The 20,632-nt window shown below is 49.5% G+C and overlaps 1 protein-coding gene across 1 annotated transcript in view; it reads right to left on the bottom strand.

Annotated features, from left to right (window-relative positions):
* GALNT14 (polypeptide N-acetylgalactosaminyltransferase 14) overlaps positions 1-20,632 on the bottom strand; it is a 206,274-nt gene that overhangs the window by 131,054 nt on the left and 54,588 nt on the right. The window lies entirely within an intron of this gene.

The following is a 20,632-nucleotide window of genomic DNA, read 5'->3' as shown; positions in this document are numbered from 1 at the left end:
CTTCACAATTTTTCTGTGAATCTCAAATTATTCTAAACTAAAGAGTTTACTGGGGCTGGCCCCGTGGCCGAGTGGTTAAGTTCGCGCGCTGCGCTGCAGGCGGCCCAGTGTTTCGTTAGTTCGAATCCTGGGCGCGGACATGGCACTGCTCATCAGACCACGCTGAGGCAGCGTCCCACATGCCACAACTAGAAGAACCCACAACGAAGAATACACAACTATATACCGGGGGGCTTTGGGGACAAAAAGGAAAAAATAAAATCTTAAAAAAAATAAAATAAAATAAAAAAAAAAAAGAGTTTACTACATAAAAAAGTGTATGCGTAGCCCTTTTGGAGGCCAACAGCGACAGGGACCCTTGCTGCGTCGGACCTTACCCCAGAGAGAGCCTGCAAGTCACAGGCAGTTTGTAACTGAGGAGGAGAAGGGCAAAGAGGAAAAGGAGAAGGAAGGTCTTCCCACGGAGATGGAAGGAAGGAATCAGGCAGGAAGATGCTGCAGAGAAACCACTGTCGTTGCCAGAAAAGGTCCCTGGATGGAGGCAGCGAAATGAACTGGGTAGAAAGCCTCACACCATGCAGAATTCTCATGCCACGTGGAATGTTCTCGGCTCTTATCAGGCAGCCCATCCCTAGAATCCTTTTGAAGCTGCCTCCAGTGGTCTCATAGAAAACCCTCTATCAGGTAGCGCATGTTTGGCATTCTCATCGCAGGCCCAAGATGGAGTGAGTAACCTCTCTGGCCAGGGAGAGGGAAGCTGGCAGCGACCTCCCCCCACTGGAAGGAGCTCTGGGCTTTTCCAGTTCTCCTCTCTTGCATCAGCCTTTGCTGGCCTCCGCCTAAGCCCCACCCTAGCCCTCTCCAGGGCAGGTGCAGTGGATTAGGTGAATATGACCAGTGTGGTGTGTACCTCCTGCTCTCCTGAGTGCCTGGCCTGTTCCTACCCCCTGCTGAATTTCTGCTCTGAACATAGGTAGTCACACCCTTCTTTGGGTCTCTTCTCATCTGAGGCAAGAGCAGAGTTTCCCAATTGTCAGAATGAGGTAGAGGGAAAGTGTAACGGTTAATTTTATGTGTCAGCTGGGCTAGCCTATGGTGCCCAGTTGGTCAAACAGCCATCTAGATGTTGCTCTGAAGGTATTTTTTATGTGATCAACATTTAAATCAGTAGACTTTGAATGAAGATTAACTTTTAACTCAACAGACTGAGTCAAGCAGATTACCCTCCATAATAGATGGAGGGCCTCATCCAATCAGTTGAAGGCCTTAAGAGCAAAGAGTAAGATTTAATGAAGAAGAAAGAATTCTCTTCAAGACGGCAACATAGAAACCTGCCTGAGTTTCCATCCTGCCTGGCCTGCCCTATGGATTTCGAACTCAAGACTGCAACATAAGCTTTTACTGAATTTCCAGTCCTGCAGATTTTGGACTTGCCAGTCCCCATGATCACATGAGCCAATGCCTTAAAATCAATCTAGATAGACGGCGAGATGGAGATAGAGATAGACCTAGAGACAGAGATAGAGGTAGACACACACACACTGGCTCTGCTTCTCTGAGGACCCTGACTAATACAAGAAAAGCAGAGGGTCCAGAACATCAAGGCAGGGTCCAAGGCACCTGCTCCATTCACTGTCCTGTCGATGTCCCTCTGTGGGTTTAGAGATGTGACATCTCATCACTGGGGCTTCCACAGCTTTATCGCTCAGTCACTGAAATAAAGAGTTCATATTGATTGTCTTAAGAGGATGTCTTTCCCTGTACTCAAAAGTGACAGTAAGTGACAAACATTTCAGAAATAGCTTAGTGGACATTCCCCCCACTGCCTCTCATTTTCAACTCAAAAATAACAACACATCACTCAACTTCTCACTCCCCCGTCACGTGTACCCTGGGCTGACAGAATTTCGTTGGTGAGGAGAACAAATGTGCCACCTGCCAAGAAGATAGACTCATTGAGGTGCCGAGTTATCCACGAGGGTGCAACAGAACCCCCTCATCAGGACAGGCTGCTAATTCTTTCAAGTTGTCCTTCTGCCTGCAATTCTCTCAGCATCAAGGAAAGGAGTAGCACCCACGAAGCTGCCCAGGGGCTCTAGGCTGACCCAGGAGTCCACAGATCTGGGTTACGTCCTCAGTACCGCACACAACACTGAGTTGCTCCTATCCCTGTGCTCCTGTGAGCCTCGGGTCCCTCGCTCTGTTAAGCAGAGAATGCTCACCTGACAGAAACGTTGGTGACACATACAGTTGGGTCAATGACATCCTAGAGATCACATCCTAGGTGTCACTAGAGGACATGCTCAAGGTCAAACAACAGAGCATGAAGTTGAGTATTTTCACTCTGAATATTTTTTCAAGGAGGGGTAGCAAAGAGCAGCAGCCTGCTCTTCACAGAAGCCTAATGTCCTGGGAGGCAGCAGGGCATCCTTCCTCTACTCACCAGATACCCCTTCCCTCTGCTTCAGTCCCAGGCACTCTGGCTCCTTCCCTCAGCTCAGCTGCTGACCTGGAGGAACGTGCTCTGGGAGGTGGAAAAGAAACACCAGCTCCATCAGCCTCGACTGGAGAGGACCAGCCAGGCAGCAGATGCTTTAGAAATTGGTGGCCTCTTTGGGACCTTCTGCCTTTTTCCTTCAAATTAGGGTTGCCAGATTTAGCAAATAAAAATATGAGATGCCCAATTAAATTTGAATTTCAGATCAACTACAAATACAACTCATGGAATATTTGGGTCATACTTAAAAAAAAATTCATTGTTTCTCTGAAATTCAAATATAACTGGGCATCCTGTATCTTATCTGGCATCCCTACTTCCAATGGAGGAGAGCCTCGAGAGCTTCAGAGTCAAGCCCTGCTTGGTCACCAGCCTGCAGGCCTCTCGTCGCAGTTCCTAACAGCTGGGGCCACTCACTCAGCCCAGACTCAACCCTAAGTTGAAGAAGGAGGGGTGGAACCAGCTGCAGACACACAGCGCAGCAGAGCCCCAGTGCCCCCAACCAGCCTCACTTGGCCCTGAGCCCTAATATTGTGATCCACTTCTTGTACCCGCATAGCTGTGCTAATGTTCCGCCTGGCACCTCGTTGAGGCCTGGGGACCTGCCTGATAATATCAAGCCCTTTGCCCGACCTTGGTCTAGTGACTAAACCCTGGCATAATGGGTGGAGGGCCCTGACTGCCGGGACAGTTGGCCACTTCATCTTGAGGACCACCATCCTTGCTGGTGGATCTGTGACGGCACACAACTGCAGCCCCTGGACCCTGCACCAGTTGCAAGGATAAACTCGCCCACTAGCACCCACAGCTGGGTGAGCTCTCCACCCAGGAGAGGGGGACTCTTCAGCCCATCTTCCCTCACCTGCCCTCTCACGCACTCCCATCCTGTTGGTCTCCAATTCTGATGGCCATGGGTTGGATCTTAGCCAGGTCTGGTTTCTGAGCAAGATCACCCTTCAAATTAAGACCCACAAAAATGCATCTAGGGATCTTTCCACACTAGAAATCCCATTGCTTCCCCTAAGGCACCTGTTCCATTTGTGGCCTGAATCCAAAAGCTTCTGATTAGACTGGCTTCTTAGCAATCCTGGCATCCACGCTTTCTCAGCAAGAGACATAGCAGGGCGTTAATATTCTACTAAGGGCTAACCCTTTGCTTCTCGTGCCAGTTTTCAGACTATAGTGTTCAAGGGACCAGCAAATGAGATCAAGGTTGGGAAGGCCCCTCATACCAGTTCTTGCCCATCTCTGAGCCCCTGTCACTGCTTGGCAGGAACCCCACCATACCATAGTCCGGCAAGGCCTGAGGAGAGTGCAAATCAGCACCGTTCATGCCCTCATGCCTTCACCTACCTGCTGAATTTACGTCAGGCCGCCCCTGTGCCAGGTGCTGCATTAGGCTCTGTGGATACAGAAGGACCAAGTCAGTGCCCCTGCCTCCAAGGAGATCATACATTATTTAGGGAGAGAGACAGAAAACAGGCCACTTCAAGGAGGTATGACAAATGCTTCAATGTCCTGGGGTGAGCTGTCTACTTAATGGCTTTTCTGATTTTTTTTTAATGGTTTGAGATAAGATTGAAGTCACATTTACATCTGTGTGAACTTGCTCTGGCCATTCTGTCAACGTGACCAAAGAGAACCTTGGTGTGGCTGGCTCCTTCTTGTCATTCCAGTCTCACCTTAAATGTCCCCTCCCCTGAGAAGCTTTCCCAAATGCGTTATCTAAAGTGGCCCCTGTCACTCTACCTCCTGTCATCCTGTTTTATTTTTATTACGGCATTTATCATGGCCTGGCCTCTGCTTATCTATCCACCTGTCCTCACCTACAGTAGATTCCTGTCTGTCTCCTTCAATGCTACACCCGCAGCACCCAGCAGTGCCTGCAGCACCCAGCAGTGCCTGCTTCGCCGAGTTTACGGCACAAATGAATCAACAAATGAACGGAGAGAAAGGACAACAACCCAGTGGTTCTCGACGTCCAGGGGTCCGTGAATGTAATAACAGGGCACTGCGAGCTATTTTAACCTATTCCAAAGCCTAACAGATTTCATCTGTTTGCCTACCCTTGATAAAGCTCCACAGGGGAAATAAAATGTCACATTTCTTTGCCTTTGACTAAAATGATATCGACTCAGTTTGTATTACTGGCTCCCATGCTAGTCAGAGACTCTGATTAGTAAATATATTTTGGTTATTAAAAGTGGGAAAACAAAAGCATCATAACATCAGAGCTATTTACATAGTGGCTAACATTGTCGATGCAAATAATCTATATCCAATCAATAAATCAAAATTGAGGTGAGTTTATTATGAGCCAAATGTGAAGGCCATATAGCCCAGGAGAGTCCTTCCACAAAGGAACGGAGCACTCCAAAGAAGTAGGTGTGTACAGAGGGATTATATACCCTCAAAGAGCATGCATCACACATGATTGAAATGCCCCTTTTACAATAGTCAGGAGATTGCCCTGTCAGCACAGCGATTGATGGACACAGCAGGTAGTAGGTCTGCTGTCTTGGTGGGCACAGCAGGAAGCAGGTCTGTTGTCTCCAGCTGGGTGGTTACAGGTGAGCTGGATGATCACAGGTGAGCGCAGCAAGCAACTCCTAGTCTAGGAAGAGACGCTTATCCTTAAGGAAATGCTAATACGGGGGAAGTTGCACCTTTATCTTAAGGGCATTTGTTCTTGCCTATGGGACACAGGAAATGCTTAAAGCAGATATACAATGCACGGCTCCAAGGACACATCAGGCCCTTTTGGAAAAAAAATAAGGTTAGGCCAAATCAGCTTTACACCAAATGGCTTCCTCATATACTCCAATATAACTTATTGCTTGCCATTTTTATCAACATCTTTCAAGATAGGAGAGCACGGAGGAAAATAAAAAGTGCTAAAGCATTCTCGTGCTGGAGGAGAGACAGGGAATTCCTGCCTATTTTCTGGGTGGCAAGACTGAGGCTCGAGGCCACACAGAGCCACAAGCTGGGAAGCCAAGCCAGAGTTCTGCCCATTAAACTATCTGAGCAAAGGAGGATGAGGCTTTGCTGAGAAAATATTGCTCATAAAAGAAATCATGCTCTGGAAAGGGAGTAATTTAAATGAAAGCTGAAATTATTATTCGCAGCACAAATACTGTGTATCTTCAGGCTCACTGGTATCAAATGGATCAGCCATATAACACTGGCAACCTTCGGAAGGGCTAATGAAAATTTGGAAAGTGTACACCCATTAGCAAGGCACCAGCAAACTGCTTTTCATTATTTTAATATCTTCAAAAGCATGAATGACATGGGCACTTATCCCCTGGAAGCTGACCTTTGAATAGCACTTTAAATGCTTGGACTAAAGGTGCTGGATAAACCACAGCCCAGCCGTATCATTTCACTCCATCAACTGACCGGCCTTTGCAATGCAAAATTTCAGGGTGGAAATAGAACAGCCTGGGTCAGCTGAGACTCCAGCTGCCAGAGGCCAAAGGGGCCATCATTCCATTACCTGTTCTCTGAGTCCTGACATGCCCCTGCCACCTGAGGGTCACCCATCCGTGCTGTGCTGGGTCCTGGGAGGGGCCTCCTGTTATAACGAGAGGGCTTCGAGAAGACTTGCTGAATGGGGAACAGGCTCCCCCCTGGCCAGCCCCTGGCTATCAGTGGCCACTTGAAGGACTACACAGTGGATCTGTTATTTCTCCTGCCTTCCAGAGCAGCAGGGGAAGAGATTCTGCCGGTACAGTGACTGGCTGCTTTATTTCTCTTAGGAAAAGTCGCCCAGCCAGAGAGGACAGCAAAGAGCCGCAGCCTAGCCTGACCAGAGGACCTCTAGTCTTGCCAGACTGAGCGAGACCTGTGGGCACAGTGTGAAAAGCCATGATTCTCCTCGCTTGCATGCTTTCATCCAAACAGAATGTAGCTTGGTTTAGAAATTAGATGTGTTCTTGAAAATTCAACTATAATTCTGAACTTCAGGTCAAATTAAAAGCCCCAGGGCATAGGCAATCTAAAGCAGTGGTTCTGTGTCTCGGACATGAGTGTGCCCCCAAATCACTCAAGTAGCTCATAAAATGCAGATTCCCAAGCGCCACTCCCAAAATTCTGAATCAGTAGGTCTGGGGTAGGGTCTTGGGAGTCCACATTTTAATAAGCTTCCCAAGTGATTCGGAGGTCTGCATGCCTTCAACAGATCCCACTGTGAGGAAACTCCAGGCTGAACGTGATGGTCTGGTTTATTCTTGTCTGCTTGGTCAGTTCAGGCTCATCTGTCCCCACTCTCCTTTCTCAGGATGCTTGTCTCAGACGTGGGATCCTGAGAAAGGATCAGCAGGTAGGTCAGTAAATCCAGAGGCAGAAAGAGCCAGAAACATCCCAGGGACACTCCCGAAGCTTGGTCCAGGGGTCTCTACCTTGGGACCTGGGGAGCGACTGGCCAGGCCTATGACCAGACCTTCGAGGCAAGACCCGCCACAATCCAGTGCCTATGGTTGCAACAACATAGGGATCAAGGCCATCCAGTCCAGGGGTTCTGAAACTCGTGTGTGTGTGTGTGCATGCACGCACTGTGGGGAAGCCCCTCTCATAACAATGCTTGCAAATGCACAAAATAAAATGCAGACTATTATGAAGGAAACAAATTACACTCAAATTCAAGTTTTTCAAACTGTTGTTTTCACCTTGGTAGAGTAATATATGTGTTTCTTTAGGAACGCATTCAACAACAGGATCTAGCAGTGGTCTAATCACTGCTGTGATTTCGAGGTAGTAACAAGATGAAAAAAACATTTCAAAACACCTGTAGCAGCTGCACTGTGTAAGTGCAAAGCTGGGGCCAAGCTAGGACACCCAGCTTAGCCGCTGAAGCTCGGGGCCTGGCTCCTGTCCCAAAGGAGAGGTAACAGCCCTCTTTACAATCAACAGGAAGAACAGTCAGCAGGTGCTTCATTTTTTCCCATTGAGCCTTAGGTCATCACGTGACCGCCACACCCCACCTGAGGGCCTGGGGAACACCCATTCAGCTTAGTGAGGTGGTGGTGAGCCCTGATTTTGACGTCACAGCCTCGGGTTTGCATCCTGGTTATTCTCTGTTTGCCCCCAGACATACTCTCTCTCACCTTTTCCACCCTGCTCTGCACCTCGGGAGCTGACCACTACAAAGCCTTCCTCCGCGTGGGCTCCAACAAACAGCTCCATCCTGCTCCACTAACACTCTCTCTCCCCTGGGCCCCAACCCTAGGGGATAACTGCTTCCTGCTGCTGCTGGTCCTTGAGGGGTTGCCTGTCCCCTGCTGGCTCCCTTACCCCTGTCCACAGATCTTTAAAAAGCCCCTTCAATAAGATCCCCTCAGCCACACACTGTGTATGCCAGTTGTTTCTTGCCAGAGCCTCACTGATAAAACCACTCCCCGGCAATGTGACCTTGAGCAAGTTACCCCACCTCTCTGAGCCTCCTAATCTGTGGGAAAGGGAACTGCAGTGCCTACCTCATCAAAGGGGGGCTGTGGGGATCCAGTGGGACAATGTGTGTATAAGGCTCAGCAGGGTCCCTGGCCCATGGAAGCCCTTGGTGAGTCACCTTTCGTTTCAGAGCTGGCAATGAGCTCCAAGGACAGGTTACTCTGCAGCTTATTCTTGGTAAACAGACCTGGTATATCCCTTGTCCAGAATCATGTTAGGGGAGGTCTTTGGTGGCACAAAGTGCCCAGAGGCCTCTTGCCCTCTGGAAGCACTCAGCAGCCAGAGGGGCATTCCCAGCAGGAGAAAGGAGGTAGTCAGGCTGGCCCCAGGGTGCCATCTGGCCTAGGGGACGACACCCTCTAGATTTCCTCTTCATCTCCCTCCTCTTTCCCACTTCAGCAATGAATCCCCACCCTGACAGGTGTGCAGAGCTTTCATAGACTGTGTCCCATCTGGTCATCACAGCACAATGAAGTGGGCCTTACTACACTACTTATTTTTTGGATGAGACAAAGCTCAGAGATATTGTCAGACAGGAGACTTGTCTAAAGTCATACGTGTACTCAGTACCAGAACCAGGCCTAGTGCCCACATTTTCTAAACAACGTCTCAAATTCTTTCCCAACAGAAAGACCTAAGATAGCAGATAAAAATGACTTAATAAAACCCTCCCCTTCAGCAGTCAAGGCTGGAAAGACAGGCGTTTCTGCTGAGGAACAGAAATGGCATCGAAGAAATGTGGTCACCTGTCTACTTGTCTTTGAGCGTTTATGTTTTTTTGTGTAATTCAGTGAAAATAATTTCAGAAAAAGCAGAGAGATAAAAGAAACATCTTATGTTTAAGTAAAAGTTGGAGAGTTGAAGATCTTAACCTCTTTATTTCCCAAGGGACATTTTCTTAACATTTGTTTTAAAGGGCAGTGAGCTAGCCCAGTGGCTTTGCCCTCTTCCTCACCTATCCAGCATTAAGGGCAAAAACAATGCTAGTTTTCTTTGAATTAAAAGCAGAAATCGCAGCCCATTTCTTTTTGGAACAGAAACAGTCTAACATTTTATGCACGTGTCCTAAAATATTACTTGTCCTGAATAAATACTATCAGAAATTCAATTTAACATACGATTTCTTGGTAATGCTAAATTAAATTTCCCCTCGCTTTCAACGAGAATTTCCGACTCTCCTTCAATCGTCAGGATGGACACCAGCCCGAGCTCTTTCCCCTCCTCAACCCTCAAAATGCTTCATGGTCACTAATTCCTACAACATACCTGAGGAGAAGGTGACTAGCATTAGCTCTACTTCACAGATGAAGAACCCAGGGGCAGAAAGCTTCAATGGCTTGCACAAGAGTGACAAGGAAACCAGTGTACCAGCCAGAACTAGAACCAAGGAGGGGCCAGGTCAGGGGTTTTCCTACCAGGCTAGGAAGAATCTCTTATGACTACTCGACTTTGCCAGATTGTCTTTCTCCGCCCACCATAAAGCAGTCACTCAGGTCTCTGCTGCGCCAACAATCCACACGAGACCCCCCCGGCACACACACTTACCACCCAGGGCCTCCTATTTAACCTAAATAGGGTCAGCGTCCAACGGGTCCCACTTTTGCTGAGAGAAAGCCCGTCAGTGGAGGGAAGGAGGTGATTATACACTCCTGAGCTTAATAGGGGAAAGCAAATGCATTCCGAATAAATTGAATCCGCCTTCACAGAGCACGAGGAACCTGTTCATAAAACATTTGCTAACCATTAACTACAGTCCTGCTATTAAATGCTGCTAATAGCAGCTCCTCAAAACTGTGCCTCACCAGCCTAGCTGCACCTTTAATGGGCAGGCGGCTGTCAACGTGACACCTGGGGCCCTGCCGCAGCCCAGCCGGGGTGATATGTTTAAGTTAAACAGCTCTCCTGATTAGTTTCGGTGCTTTGGGCCCAGCGGGCCACCTCTCTCCAAGGGAAGCCGGTGCAGGCCAGGAAGACAGCCAGTTCCGCAGAACCACCTGGCTCTGCTTTCGTCCTGCGTCTTGACTGCACTCTGCCCAGCCAGGAGTTTTCTAGGGAAGCCCCAGAGCACACAGGGTGATCGGCAGCATTCTAGGGCCACAGGGCGGATCTCTGAGAAACAGGCAGCTGCTGCAGGGACTGCAGACTTTCTCCCCAGCAGGGTCTTAAGAGAAGGCAGGCCTTCCTCTGGCTCTTCCTTCTGCATTTCTTCTCATCTTCCCTTCTTTCTCAAGTGTTGGTGTTTCTCTTTCCCCTCTTCAAGAGACCCCTGATGGCTCATCCACACCCAGGCAGTCAGCCATCACCCATATACCAAGGGTCCCAAACTCCACCAGACCTCCCTCCCGAGCTACAGACTCCCTACTGGGTGTCTCATGTGGATATCCCATAGACACTTCAAACTCAACGCAGCTACAGCCTTATCTCCCCCTCCCACATCCAAGATGCTCTTCTTCCACCCAACTCCAATCTCAATAGCAAGTTCCTTTCTCCATCCAGTTTCTCAAACCAAACATCTGGCCTCTTCCTTAATTTCTTTCTCAACCCTCACATCCACTGACGGGTTTGTTAATTCCACTTCCAAATATCTCTGGCATCCACCTCCTTCCTCTCTCCCATTTTAAATGAAATCATCCTTACTCCCAAGGACATCATTACTCCCCCTTTCTCCTCACTCCAACGTGCATCCTCTAAAATGCCATCAGTGTAGTCTTCGTAATTACCAGCCCTGGTGGTCTAGTGGTTAAGATCCTGCTTTCTCACCATGGCGGCTCGGCATTCATTTCCCGGTCAGGGAACCACACCACCCCTCTGTCAGTTGCCACACTATAGCAGCTGCGTGTTGCTGTGATGCTGAAAGCTATGTCACAACAGTATTTCAAATACCAGCAGGGTCACCCATGGTGAACAGGTTTCAGGAGACCGTCCAGATTAAGACAGACTAGGCAGAAGGGCCTGGCTACCCACTTCCAAAAAAATTGGCCATGAAAACCCTGTGAATAGCCACAGAGCACTGTCTGATATAGTGCCGGAAGGTGAGAGCATGGCGCAAAAAGACCTGGCAGGGTTCCACTCTGCTGAACACAAGGGCTGCTAAGGAGTCGAAAATCAACTTGACCAACAAAATTTTCCTAAAATTGAGTAATAACCATAAATTTCCCCTCCTGGAAACAAACTCTTCCTCCTGTAGCTTATATGTCCTTTCCCTTTGGGACCCAAACTCTCTGGCCAGTCACACCAGCAGGAACTTTCCCCAACAACCCTGATTCTCCAGCTACCCCAGACGACTGTGCAACCTTAAGAGCACCAGCATCTCAATGGCTGCAAGTGTTTGCTCATGCTAATTCCCCTGCCTAGAATGTTCTTTCCTTATCCCTTATCCTTTAAGCCCTGTTCCCCGGCCCTCTCAGCATAAAGTCTTGCGACTCCATCTACACCTGCCTCTCTTCTGAGTTCTCATCACTCCATCTTATAACCCTGGCATCTGCCCCCAGGTGCCACTGTCACCACCCACACTGAACCATCCTTGAAGACAGGATCATAGTTTAAGTTTATTCATACGCCCAGCATTTAATACAGTGCCTGAACCAAATGCTTTCAATAAAATCTTGAAAATGACCTGAATTCCTGCCTGGCAGTACTTAAAAATCATTTTGCCTGGATGGGAAAGATTTGAAAAGACAATTCTACAGGAGGAGACCTCCAAGATGAGAATTTCATTCTCATTGCATCCTTACTGGGCAATGAGTCATCTTTTACAGATAGCAAGAGGAGAAACTGCCTGGCTCACACCAGCGCCACCAGAACTCAGAGTGGATGTCACATCTACACTGGAGGGGAGTGGCTCTCTCCCCCAACAACCTGCTGCAAACACTTGATTTTAGTGGGAAAAGAGACTGCATCTCACCTGGGTACACATCTGCCTGTACGCTCCTAATGGGTATGAGGACACAAATCAAACCTACAATAGTGTCTCTGCCACCACAGCTTTTGCTGGCTCCCTGGAGACTCTAGACACAGGCACAAAACGGAGAGGAGAATAATGTAAGATAGTCAATTTCTAGAATATTAGAGCTAGAGAAAACCTCCAGGGCCAAGTCCTCCAGTGCTTTCCTGACCTCCCTCAGAGCCCCAGGTCCTGTGGTGATGCAGAGAGAAGAATGGGGCAGTAGAGTCTGTCCCAAATGCTGGTCCCCCCAAACCAGAGCTCCAATTACATCCAGTTCATATCTAAGACCTGGCACAGATTTCAATCAAACTAAAAGGATTCCACTGGGGGAAATATTTGAAAGTTAATGTCTATTCTAGTTCCCTAGGTCATTCAACAAGCTCATAGAACAGCAAAACAGTATGTTTATAGGTCAAAATATACGGCACAGGGGATACTGATTTCTACTGGGCTGGCAGACATTAGACGGTCCTTTTGGATCTTGCCAGACACTCCTACACCTTGAGATCTGAAGCCTGGGGGGACTCTTACATCTCCTTCCCCAGGCCCCATTGGATTCTCTCTGCCTCTGGAGGGCAGCCCTTTCCTGCAAAGGCCTCTGGCTCATTCCTGTCAAAGGAAAAAGACACGCTCCTTGTGTCAGGTGTCCATGCAGCCTATGCTGCCGGGTCCTGCACCAGCCCTGCCCAGGACTAGGCTGCAGCCATGAACATTCTCCAGTTCGACACTATTAACTGGTATGGCCTCTTAGAAAGGGCTCTGCTCTAAACGATGGGGAAAGGTAAGTAGGACTGGGGAAGAAGGACAAAGGATATTTTTGAAAACTACAGAGCCAAGTCCTCTCCTGGGAGGTATTCCTAGGAATACTTTTCCCTTGTCTATATGGATCTCCAGAATAAACAGGGCCAAGAAGGGAGAGAGCAATGAAAACTGTCTGCACAGTTAAAGAGATTCATCTCCTCTGTCATCACAGCTGATTAAGTGCTCACACTTTCAGGCTGGCTGCGCTTCTCCTCCGGGCATGAAAAGTGCAGGCAATGGAGGAGTGACTGGAAGCAAGCCCCAAACCCACCTTTCCTTTCCAGATCATCCCTGAAACCCTCCCCGCTCTGGACTCCCATAGAATTTGCAGTCCATGCATCCATCTCGGTCCTTTATCATCCCCTCTTTTGTTTTATTATTTTAACTATTAGATGGATGCTTTAAGTCCCAAGGCCTTGAGGACAGAGATGCTGTCTGACGTTTTACCCTCTGTCTTCAAGCCTCTTCTTTCCTCTCTTCTTCCCATAAGGAAGGCTGAGATGCCTGAGGGAAAAGCATTGCTGTGAGTCAGTCCAAACCCCTCCCTTCTATTTCATAGCTGTGAGAACTTAGGCAAGTCAATCACTCACTCTGGCTGCATTTTCTGCATCGGAAAAATGGGAAGAATACCTTTCAGGAAAGAGGTAAGAATTAAGGCAAAGTAGATGCTCTAAATAAGACACACAGCTCAATGCCTGAGAAATCCTAGTAGACAAGATGCAAGAGCAAACTGGCAGAGAGCTGGGTAGGGTCAGACAAAACCAGTAAGGGGCCAGGAGGAAGGCCTGGGATGAACAAATGCAACTGCACACCTTCCAACCCCGTCAACTTGTAAGGGCCCCTCCTGAGTCTCAGACTGACAGGTCCCACTCACCACAAGGGACTTAAAAACTGATGTGTGAATTGAAGCATTGTGAAAGGAATCACATTCAAATTGCACTGGGGATCTCCTGCTTTGAGAAAGACTACAACAAACCCTCCTTCGAGTCCTCCCTAGATGTCCAACAAATCTCCCCTGGGGGCCTTGGGAAAGCAGAATAGCAGAAGGCATGAGGCAGACTTGGGTTTGAATTCCAGCTTTGATACATTCATGCCAGATATCCCCACAAACTGCCCGAAAACCCAACCCATGGGATGGCAGTAGAGCACAATGGCCAGAGCATAGGCCTTCAACTCAGGATTCAAATCCCTGCCCCAGCCTCCCCTTAGCTGTGTGACCTAGGGCAAGTGGCTCAACTTCTCTGAGCCTTACTTTCCTTATCTTGCTCGCAGGGTTGATATGTGGGAGAGAGGAGACAATAGCTGCAAGGCGCCAAGCCCAGAGTAGGATACCACCTGACAGGTGCCCCCTTCCCAGGACCCCATTTCCCCTTTTTCATCAACCTGGAGGTCCCACTCTGGGCGGGCCCCCTGTTAGATGCTTTTCATCAGCTCCTTAGCTAAGCCGTTTTTAGGCTACTCCAAGGGCCAGAGCACTACCATCACAGGGAGACAGAGGGAGAATTCAGAACACCCTTCCCGCTGTACAGTACCCAGGAGCCGGTCAGGAGCTGGAGGGAGGCTGTGGCTTCGACAGCAGCTGTTATCAAGGCTCTGCCCTGAGAACTCCTAGTGGCCAGGGGGCAGTGGGAGACGTAGTGTCCAGCCACTTTTAAGGGTCTTGATTTGCTTGTGAGAGAGAAACAAGGGCTTATTTATGTCCTTGGGGCCAAGCCAGCAGGGAGGGGGCCGGGCGGTGCAGGGAAGCCTTTAATTTGAGCTCTTCCCCTCAGAAATGCTGACACGGGTCGGACAGGAACTACATCTCAGCCAAAACATCATCATCCCAACCATCCTGGTGGAAACATAAAAATCGACTGCAAATATTGGTTTCTGTGAAGAGCCAGAGTGCAGAGCAGCCTGTGGCTCAGCTGCAGGTGGGCAGGGAGCCGCCCTGCCCCTGCCACCGATGCCTGCTCGCAGCTGCCGGGCCCTCCCCAGGCCAGCCTTCCCCCGGTGCCACACAGTGCAAGCCCCCCAGGCTGGGCCACTCTCTAGAATCACGAAAGAGAAATCAGAAATCAGAATCAGAATTGGAAAACAGAAAGAGAAAGGGAAGCTGTCCAGGGTGCTTAAAACCCAATTCCTAGGCCCAGGTGGGCTGAGAATGGGGGAGGCTGAGAGGGGCACCTGCCACACACCCAGCTTGCCCACATCCTTGCTCAGGGTAATTGGACACCAGCCCTTCCCCACTTGGGGGACACCCACCCAGCAACACCAGTAATGCAGTGGGACGGTGCTGGCCCCCCACTCACCAAGCATCTCCTCTTCCTGCCCCAGCAGTAGTGGCATCATTGCTCCCTCAGGGACTATATTATCTGCTATGACTCTTCCTCTCGCCAGCCCCAGGGCCAGCAGAGGGCCCTGGCCCTCTCACTCAGTCACTAGGCCTCCCTGGCCTTGATCCCCTCATTTGTCACTTGGGAGAGGGCAGATGAGGTGAGCAGGGAGATTCCCTCCAGACTCGTTCCGTGCTGAGAAGAGGAAGAGCAGCAGGGCCCTCAGACCTTGCAGCCACACAGAGAGTCCACAGGCAGGAGCAGGCAGCCCCACTGGGGACAAGGAGAAGGGGCAGAGGCCCACGCAGGGGTGAGTGCAGAGGTGCAGAATCAGGAGGTCGGGCTTTCTTTACCGCATCCTAGGGACTTTACAGACAATTGAGCTTCTCCCCAAGAGCCCTCCTCCCAGTAGGCTTCGTGATGGGCAGACAGCACATGCGCTCAGGAAAGCAGGGCGTCTGCAGGTGATTGGACCTGTTGTGAAACTGGACAGAGTCCCAGCTCTGCCCCTAGTGCCTCTGAGACTGAGGTTGCGTTCCATGCCTCAGTTTACCCAGCTTCAAAGACAGGGGAGCCTACCCCTATTGCAAAGGGAGGACTTAGGCACCCGAGTCTATTCCTTTAATAAAAATGATCCTTTGTACCGATGCAGTGCTCTGCTTCCAGTACTATCAGCTCGCTTAATTTTCATTAATGTTTTGTGATGTGAGCATGTCTCACCCCATTTTTCAGACAAGGACTAGAGCTCAGAAGTGCTTGGTGACTTGCTCAAAGTCACCCTGTGGCTGAGCCAAATCCAGGTGGTCTGCACAGACACAGCAGTACTGTTTCCATGGGCTACAGTCTAGGGGAGTTGCACACAGAAAGGCTGGGGACACAGTCCCTCCACCCCAAGTCTTCTCTGCCCTCCTGTGGGGGTGGATGCTCCCCATCTGCATCAGCACCAAAGTTCAGGAGCCTCCGCTTCCCATCCTGCCTTCAGCTCTTCCCAGAAAGGGACTCCAAATCATTCCCCAAAGTGGAACCTCTGGTCACAACCGTGGGCCCCTGCAGGCGTCTGTGTTCTGGCTGATTGTGAAGGAAGACAAACGGCTGCACCCCAAGAAAGGTCCCTAATCAATGGCAAACTCACTTAAACAGTACCAAAGGTACAGAGCTACCTCCGTTCCTCTCCCGACCCCAGAGGATCCAAATTAGAGGCAGGACAACCACCCAGCACACAGCCACTCATCACCTGCCCCTGGCAGCCCAGGACAGCAAAGGGGCCCCTGAGTGTTCAAGATGACACTGGATTATTCATGAAAAAGTGGGAACAACCCAAATGTCTACCAGCTGATGAATGGGTGAACAAAATGAGCTACATCCATATGAGGGAATATTATTTGCTAATTAAAAGGAATGAAGTACTGATTATTCATGCTACAACATGGATGGACCTTAAAAACATTATGCTAACTGCAAGAAGCCAGTTACAACAGGCTGCATATTGTATGATTCCATTTACATGAAATGTCCAGAATAGGCAATTCCATAGAGACAGAAAGTGGATTAGTGGTTGCCTTGGGCTGGGCGGGGGACATGGGGAATGAATGCTAATGGGTACAGGGTTTCTTTTGGGAGATGCAGATGCCCTAAAGATGGTTGTATGACCCTGTGTACACCCTGAAACCAAAGATCCGTATACTTTATATGGGTGGATTTTATGGTATATAAATTATATCTCAATAAAACTATTCTTAGAAAAAATAAGAAGATGCGAGGATCTTGGCCCTTTATCTTCCTTTTTGGAAAGGGACAGGGAAAAGGTCAATATCTCAGAAACACCAGTAAACACTTTCATCATTATTTGCCACAAGACCACATAAGAAAAGCAAGAAGGTCTGTGTGTATCCGAGCATGTTTGTCTGGGGACAGGTTAGACAGCCTGTGTCTGCCCTATAAGTGTCATACCTAGCATTTATTGCATCCTAGCTCTGTCCTAAGCACCTTGCTTGGGTTCCCTCATTTATTCTTTACAATAGGCCTCTGAAGTAAATGTCTTTATTATCCCCACTTTACAAAGGAGGAAATGGACTCTCCGGGAGGTGAAATGTGACACGTCGCCAGAAGACTGGCATATCCCCAGTGCTGGCGCTGCAATGAGAACCCGGGTGGTCTGTCTCCAGAACCTTCCCTCTTCCTGACCCTGGGAGAGTTCACTGGAGGCAATCGGGGGTCATGCCGACCTGCAGGAACAGGGCTGGAGTTTCCTGGAGGCTGACCCCAGCAGTAGAAACTGAACTCGCAATAGGAAGATGTTTTTCTTCCTGAGAGGCCTTGGGCAACAAGGAGATGGATTTCCTTTTAAATGACTGTCCACTGTTGTGTGTGATAGCTCTTTGGTTTTATCTAATCCTCTTCAGTTCACGTTACTGCTGTCATTTGTCTCCCTCATCCCGATGGGGTGATGAACTGTCTTCTCCGTGAGAAGCAGGCACTGTGACAGGGAGGAAGGAAATCCATCAACGCTGGCCCCAACCCGGTGAAAGAAAGGAGAATGGCTTAATCAACCAACCAACAGCAAAGCCACAGTGTTTCCTCCATCCACCTACTCCTCCCCTCTGAGGTCCGCAAAGCATCCTCCAAGAACCTCTGGGAAGAAAGAGACAAACTGTGAGCCATCCCCTGAGTGAAGTCCTAGGAAGTCCCTGCTGCCACACAGCAGGACATACAGTTTAATCCCAAGTGCAAAGCCCTCTTCCCCAGGTTAACCAGGGACTGCTCCACACATCCACCCATTCACCAAGCACCCGTCATAAATTCAGTTTGGACCCAGCACTTGTCCAGCATCCTAAAAGAAGCCCATAAACAAACCCAAGAGATCAGTTTGGGTGTCATAAAGGGGACCGTTTCCTCAGAAGACCGAAGGCACCTAGAAATGGCAACACCATGCTGGCCTTGCCCACGCTGTTCTGTCCTCAGAAACAGATACCCACAGACCCCCGGGTGGGCACCTGACTCGAAGGCCATCTTCTCCCACCTGCCCATTTTACACTGAATTTAAACAAGCTTGCAGTTAGGCTCCAAACATCCTGTGATTCATCCATTTTCTACCAGCCCAAAACACGCTCAGCAGCAATTTATCAGTGTGCTCGAGGGGAGGCGGCTGACAGTCACGAGCCAGTGCAGCCCCAACAAGCAATGCTGTGAAGCACACTCCTAATTTTAATTTGAAATTCTACAGCCTGCAATCTGAATTTTTTTCAGGTACATCCAAATTCCAGTGTGTAGCGAATGCTCAAATCATTGAGGTGGTGGTGCAATCCAAGATCCTTTGTCCAACCACAAAAATGCAGATTTGGAAGTTTAGGTAACTTGACTTTGAAGGGATGGGGAGAGGCGGGCCCTGCTCGGAGCTGGGCACTAGCCTTGCAGGAGCCATAGGGCTGCCTTTATTGGCAGAGAGATGCCCAGGCCCTCCTTGGACTTGGAGAAATGTAGAACTAGGGTCAACCAAGGGTGACCATCATGATTCTGGGTTCCTCCTGGACTTGACCTTCTGCAACTATTTCTTGAACAAAGTCCAGAGGACACCAGAGCATAATGGAGAGCCAGTGGCTTTGAGGACAGCCACTCAGACCTGAAATAAGGGTGGACAGAGAAGCTTGGTTCAGAAACTGGCATCAAGTGATATCGTCTCCCTCACTTCAGCCATTCCAGCTCCTTTCCCTTCCCACCCAAGCAGGGAGGGGTCCACACAGCCAGACCCAAAACAGCAGCACTGCCACAGTGGTCGAGGCACTGTAGCTTCTGACTGTGTGTCCCCAGCCAGCCTCTCCTACCTTATACGTTTATGTGGCTCACATAATCTCAGGAATCTGACCCATAGCTTCTCAGCTGCTCGCCAGCCCTCATCCTTCTCACCTGACCCGGAGTGTCTGAGCCTCCCTTCCTCTCATGCTTGCCCTCCTCTGAACTCTGGTATCTCTCTGTTCCTTTAGACCTCTCAGTGGGTTTCTAGCCTCTGAGGCAGGACTGGCTACATAATTGGTAGGGTCCAGTACAAAACAAAAGTGCAGACTCCTTGTTCAAAAATCATTCAGAATTTCATGATGGCAACAGCAGACATGAGACCACGCACAGTGCCCTGGGCAAGTACATGAGCCGCATGCCCAGGAAGCTGGCCATGCTCTGGGGACTGCCCCGACACAGAGGTCGGGACGGAGGTGCTGGTTAGAGATATCTCCCAGGGGACAGCGAGGACTGCAGTGTGGGGACCACCATGTGTGGGAGAAAGGAGAAGAGGGAATCACGGAGGGATCAGAAAGGGAGGCATGATAGAGACATGCGGAAGAACAGATGAACCCAGGGCAGAAAGGAGCATTTCAGGATGGGAGGACTGAAGGTACAGTCTCCAACCTGCACTACACAGAGGGGATGGGGAGAGGGAGGAGGAGCAGTGGGGGGCCTCAGGCTGGGAAGAGCTCATTCCACCTCCCTCACTTCCAGTCTCCTTCCTACACACACACACACACAGACACACACACACACACACACACACACGTCAATACATGATTTCCCTTTCCTGCCCCATTCTCTTTTTCTTTGCCCCTTCGTTGCTCTCTCCCCTCTTTAATCCTCACCTTCCTCTAGTCTCCTGGTCTGCCCTCCCTTCGTCTTCTTTCTGCTCTGCTTCTTTCCTTCTCTCTTTTCCTTTCCATTTCACAATCCCTTGTTTTGATTTGCTTGGAAAATCCTGCCCTTCTTTGCTTCTCCCTTGCTGGACTCACAGACCCAGAGACTCGGACTCCTGGAGCTGAAGGAGACCTAGGGGACATCCAGTCCCACTACAAACTGGCACGTGCGTCCCTCCAACAGCATCCCTCCTCTCAGTGGATGGGGACAAAGGGACTTCCCTCTCAGCCCTCTAGATGGGGCACGAGGGTGAGGCAAGCTACGTATAGCAAGACACCATGCAGAACTGTGCCACCAGACTGGAGCCCAGTGCTCCTGCTATGACCTCTGCCCTGTGATGGGCGTGCTAATCATCTATGTGTCTTATTGGAGCCCGACATTCTCAATACATAATGATAAACTCACTTTTGCACTTAAATAGGTCAGTATTGGGTACATGGAAGAAGATGTGGGTGTAAGGAAAACACTCAAATTCAGAGGAAATACCAGGAACCACAGGGGTCAGGCAATCTTTGCTGGGAAAACCCCTTCCCCAATTGCTTAAGTGATGGCAGCCAGTGGTCACCCAGAAACAGTGTCTATGGGCTTCGGATCTGGAGTCAAACAGCCATGGCTCCAGCACTAACCAGCTGTAGGATCTTAAAATAGTTAACTACTCTGTGCTCCAGAGTCCTCATGAGCCAAACAGGAATATTAACAGGATTCACTCAGTGGGGTTTTTACCAGGTTTAGATAACACAAATACCTCTGCCTTGTGCCTGGCATATTACATGCACTCAAAATATGTCCATTATAAAGATGGGACTTAAATAAATGTGTTTGTTGCAGGCAGCTATGCGCAGGGGTTGGTGTGAGCACAGGGGATACAGTGGTCAAGAAAACCGACAAAGACTTACCCCCTTGGAGCCCGCATTCCAGTGGAGGAGGCAGACGGATCACAGATAA

The sequence above is a fragment of the Equus przewalskii genome, chromosome 14 (genome assembly GCF_037783145.1).
Source record: "Equus przewalskii isolate Varuska chromosome 14, EquPr2, whole genome shotgun sequence".
Taxonomy (NCBI): Eukaryota; Metazoa; Chordata; class Mammalia; order Perissodactyla; family Equidae; genus Equus; species Equus przewalskii.
The sequence above is the reverse complement of the archived record's forward strand: the minus strand, read 5'-3'. Positions and strand labels throughout refer to the sequence as shown.